The sequence below is a fragment of the Micromys minutus genome (assembly GCF_963924665.1).
Source record: "Micromys minutus genome assembly, chromosome: 18".
Classification (NCBI taxonomy): domain Eukaryota; kingdom Metazoa; phylum Chordata; class Mammalia; order Rodentia; family Muridae; genus Micromys; species Micromys minutus.
The window spans coordinates 16,245,511-16,250,785 of record NC_137953.1 but is presented as its reverse complement, the minus strand read 5'-3'; the positions used below and the strand labels follow the sequence as shown (position 1 = coordinate 16,250,785).

General features: G+C 35.4%; 1 gene segment (V, D, J or C); it reads left to right on the top strand.

The window, feature by feature from the left end:
• Positions 1-3,786: 3,786 nt before the first annotated feature.
• On the top strand, positions 3,787-4,315 carry LOC308432407 (immunoglobulin kappa variable 1-9-like). The segment is given in 2 exons: positions 3,787-3,835; positions 3,960-4,315.
• Positions 4,316-5,275: the final 960 nt, after the last annotated feature.

Sequence of the window (5,275 nt, the reverse complement as noted above, 5' to 3'; positions counted from 1 at the left end):
GAATTAAAATTAGACTTATCTAGAAATACACATTATACTTAACACTGTATGACAGAATCCGAGGCAACAATGGCTTTTCTGAATAAATAGGTAGAATATTCTCTTGTGACCCTTACATGAAAACTGAAAATATTTCATCCAAAGCAGCTGATGCCAGCAGTTATTATTCAAGGAGAGCAATGGCCATAGGAGCCTGGACACCATGTCTGTTTCCATGACCCTGTGATATTGGATAGTTCATAGAGGGCAGTGATGCAATCCATCAGCTTCCCACTGTGAAAGGACACAGTGCATTGACAGCTGGATCTGTGATTTGACATTGCTTGGAATTTCTGAAGTGCAATTTGTTTGATGGGAATGTGAAACACAGGCCTTCCTGCTTTCTTCACCCTTCCAAAGTATTAAGCATTGAAAGTTTTGTGTAGTTTTAGAACAAACTATCCTTTTTCTGTTTAGAATTACTGCCTAAGAACTACGTCACTGAAACAAAGTTTATCAGGAACTTGAAAATATGCTCATATCTGTTTAACATTTACTATTCGTTGTCTAAGATAAATGCCAGACTTACTGAAGTAATGTCTTTCCAGAGTACAAGCTCTTTCTTGCTTTTCATCGTCTCTTCAGTTCCACACGTCTAAATACTTATGAAGGATATCTTGCAGACTAAACCACCACTGGTAGCAGGGAATACCCAAGCTCCATATCACTCTCCATCTTCTTTCTTGTCCATGCCCTTAATTAAGATCCAGAACATTAGCTGAGTTCTGAGCTGTGAAAGACATCTTGTTTGGGGCTAGGAAGTCCATGTCATTTGTGCCACATTAGAGTTGAGCTTTAATTTCAGGCTTGTAGAGGAAGAATCTCTAGGGAACAATATGCAAATCCTGAGTGGAGTGCAGCTGTAAGTAGTGAATCTTTTCTAACATTGAGCAAAAGACCATGAAATGATTTCTATGTTTACAAAAAAAACAATGAAGGTAAAAACTTATTCTATAGAAACAGGAAAAGTAATTGGCATTTAAAAGTTACTTATTACATTTTTTCTATCAGTTTTTTTTAATTATTTCACACCCACCTATGGACCTTATGTATCTTGAGTTTTCATAACTATTCAGTAAACACTTCTTTGTTCATTTTTTATAACAGTATCTAGATTGTTTTCCATCTTTTAAATAATTACATAAAGAACACGAGTTTCCATAACTATTCAGTAAACACTTCTTTGTTCATCTTTTTATAACATTATCTAGATTTTTTCCATCTTTCAAATAATTACATAAAGAATACAGCAAGGTGTAAAAACTGTAAGTGTGCGGTTGTGTCCATTTTCATGTGTGTTCATATCACAGATGAATGTGTTCATATCACTTCAGAATGTGCCTGCCTCCCGTGCTACTCCCATAGCCCCCTCAGTTAGTCATGTACCGCTTACCTGTTACAATGACTTCTTTCATAATTGTTTGAATTTTTCTAACCTGAACTTTATTGGAGTATTGTTTTATTTCTATAATGATGTCCTCACAATTTTCTGTGAAACTGAAGAACTTTCTTTTTTTCCTTTTCTCCATTTTAGTTCTTCTTTGTTTTCTCTTCTCCTTCCTCCTTCTCCATTTTTCTTTGTTGTGTCTTGTTTTGAGATAGTTGTTCACTATATAGGTATAACTTGTCTAAAATTTCTTTTTATGTAGACAAATGTAGTGAGTAGTTTTTTTATCTACTTCACTGTAAGCTTTATGTGCACCATGCTACTAGTTCCCACCCAGGTTCCCTTAGATCTATGGATAAAACACACACACACACACACACACACACAGAGAGAGAGAGAGAGAGAGAGAGAGAGAGAGAGAGAGAGAGAGAGAGAGAGAGAGAGAGAGAGAGAGAGAGAAAGAGAGAAAGAGAGAACTCTCAATTTAAACCTACCTTTTGACTCAGTGACTGGGCTCTTCTAAGCCTCCTTCAGCTAGCATGCCTTTTCCTCTGCTCCTTTCTCAACACTCTAAATCTGTCCTTATCTTAGTTGTGTTCCAAATGTCCTGCCTAGAGAATTGCCCAATGGCCACTCCACCCATGATTTTCCTCTGAAGTATGACAGATTTCTTCCCTTCTCTCTGAGTCTTTTGCCGTCACCTGTAGAAACCTCTTCTGCCTAGCCATTGGCCATAGGTATCTTTGTTGATTGATCAAACAACAATTGGCACCTAGGTACATGAGTGTTTACACACAGATTTCTGATTATCAAAGCATCAGAACCACCCATTTCAGGCAAAGCTGGTCTTGAACTCAATGAGATACATCCACCTGTTTTTTGTTTGTTTTTTTTGTTTTTGCTTTTTTTTTTTTTTTTGTGGACAAAGGACCTGCACCACCATGTACCTGGCCAAAAATTTATTTCTTTATTTTCTTCTTCTCCTTATTCGTGATCATGTTATTTTATGTTGTTTGGGTTCTAGTTAGCAATTATTTCAATATTATACACACACACACACACACACACACACACACACACACATATATATACAGAAATATATATATATATATATGTATATATATATATATATATATATATATATATAGTAAGAGAAACATAGAATAATTAATTTCTGCATTTAGAGAATGATGTATGACATTGGGACATTTTTTAATGAAATATTTTGGATACATGTACTTGATTATATGACATTTGTCTTTCTTGTTGCTATATTAAAATACCAAAGCCTAATATTTTTATAATAAAAACTTTAAACAAAAGTTTTATATTCTGAGAGTCAAAAAACTTAGCTGCCATTGGTTTCCCTGTATTTGCAACTTATATTATTATCTCACATTTTGGTAGATTTCACCATGAGTCTCAGTAACTTTTTTTTTTAAGTTCCTTGTTCTGGTACACATCGCTATGTAAGTGAAAGTTTCCATTTTATCAAATTCGAAATGACTTCATAAAATTTAATTTAATTATTCATTGCTGAACTACTTATTACTGATAGATTTAGGTAGAAGTAGAGTTGATTCATTCAGCTGTGAACCAATTGGTAGCCTCAACAGAATTCAAAGCATAGTTTCAATCTAATGGTCCAACAGATAGCACCAGTTAAACAGAGTTAGTCACATAAACTAACAACACTTCCTGATTTTTAGAAAGGAAGTTGAATGTAAAAGCATTCCAGGGAGTGTTTGGATGACAACGGAGATAGAAGACTTGGGAAATGAATAATCAGAGTTTATTACATAAATGTAGTATAGGAAATTGTCAAAGAATTAGTAAAAGTTTTAAAATTAAAATCGTTCCTAAAGATTATCATTTGAATGAACTGGACATTCTCTTTACCACTGTCTCTTTTCAGATAGAGTTTCTTTAATGCATGTTCATGTTTAGAAAATTAGTACTCAGTATGTAAATGTATAAGAAAGTATAATTTAAGAAGAATTGTACAGTAAAATGTTATTTCTGGAAGGGCTTGGAGAGGTAGTCCAGAGAAAGAGTGGCTACAATCTTTTTCTTTTATTTATAGCAAAATATTACGTATTAAATAGGAAAGAAATTGGAACTGGATAAGTTCATATATTTGTGATGACAGAAAAGAATAAGCTGTCTTTTTATAAAGCTTTTCATATATATAACTGCAAGTTTGTGTGAGTTGGCAGAAGTAGTCCTGTAGCTATGCATATCTCTGCCCATTCCATGCTGATTTGCATGTGCCTAGAATATAGTGCATTACTCTGAGGACTGTTTAATAGGCAGATCATATCCAGTGTAGAGATCAGTTTCTGCCAGGACACAGTTTGAATATGAGGGTCCAGGTTCTGTTCCTGGGGCTCCTTCTGCTCTGGATATCAGGTAAGTAAAAGATAGTATTGGGAATTTACCTAGCAAAGGATGTTCACTAACACCTAATCTTTTAGGGCAAGTAAGTTACAGTAATATTAACTGTCAGAATTCATTTTTAATTGTACAATTCCAGGTGTTCAAAGTGATGTCCAGATAACCCAGTCTCCATCTTTCCTTGCTGCCTCTCCTGGAGAAAGTGTTTCCATTACTTGCAGGGCAAGTAAGAGCATTAGCAAATATTTAGCCTGGTATCAACAGAAACCTGGGGAAACCACTAAGCTTCTTATCTACTCTGGATCCACTTTGCAATCTGGAATTCCATCAAGATTCAGTGGCAGTGGATCTGGTACAGATTTCACTCTCAACATCAGGAACCTGGAGCCTGAAGACTTTGCCATGTATTACTGTCAACAGCATAATGAATACCCTCACCACAGTGATACAAGTCATAACAAAAACCTCCCATGCGAAGCAGAAACCAGACGTTGAGCTGGCCAGTGCCTCAGTCTGTGTCTCTGTCTTTTGTAATCTCTCTGTTTTCAAGATGTGTGGGTTTGAATAAAAACAGCTTTCTCAGGCTCTTGGGTCTTAAGCATGGAATTTGTTTTCTCTACAAGAGCAATACCTTCTCCTGACTGCTGAGACATCCCTCCAGCCCTGTAGTAAAATTATAGGATTTGGGTAATAGACTTCTGTCAAAAATATTTGTCATCTGAGTAACCTATTCTCATGTGAGATTGGATATCCCAGAGACCTAGACACAAGTAAACCTGGCTAGAGAAAAAAAGGAAGAAAGTCAATGAAATGAATCCTAATGTATTCTGTTATGCTCATAGATCAGTATCTGGCACAATCATCACCAGAGAGGCAGTAACTTATGGGAACAGAGACCACAGCCAAACACTAGGCTAAATTCAAGGAATCCCATAGAAGATGAGGATGAAGGACTGTAGGGTATGATTCTCTTCTTTGGGGTTTGTTGTGAGATGATTAATTTTTTCTGTTTTCTTGCATGTAGTTACCCTTCTTTTGTTGGAGTGTTGCTTCTAGTATCTTCTGTAAGACTAAATGAATAGAAAGCTATTGTTTAAATTTGGCTTTCTCACAGAATATCTTGGTTTCTCCATTTATGGTGATTGACTGTTCTGCTGAGTATATTAGTTTGGGCTGGAATCTATGGTCTCTTAAATCTGGCAAAATCATTGTGCAGGATCTTCTGATTTTTAGAGTCTCTGTCGAGAAGTCAGGTATAATTCTTATAAAGCTGTCTTTATATTTTAATTGGTCTTTTCCTCTTATATCTTTTAGTGTTCTTTCTTTGTACTATGCATTTATTTTTTTGATTATTATGAGGCAGGAGGATTTTCTTTTATGGCTCAATTGATTGGTGTTCCAGAGGCTTCTTGTACATTTATAGTCATCTCATTTTTTTAGATCAGAGAAAATTTT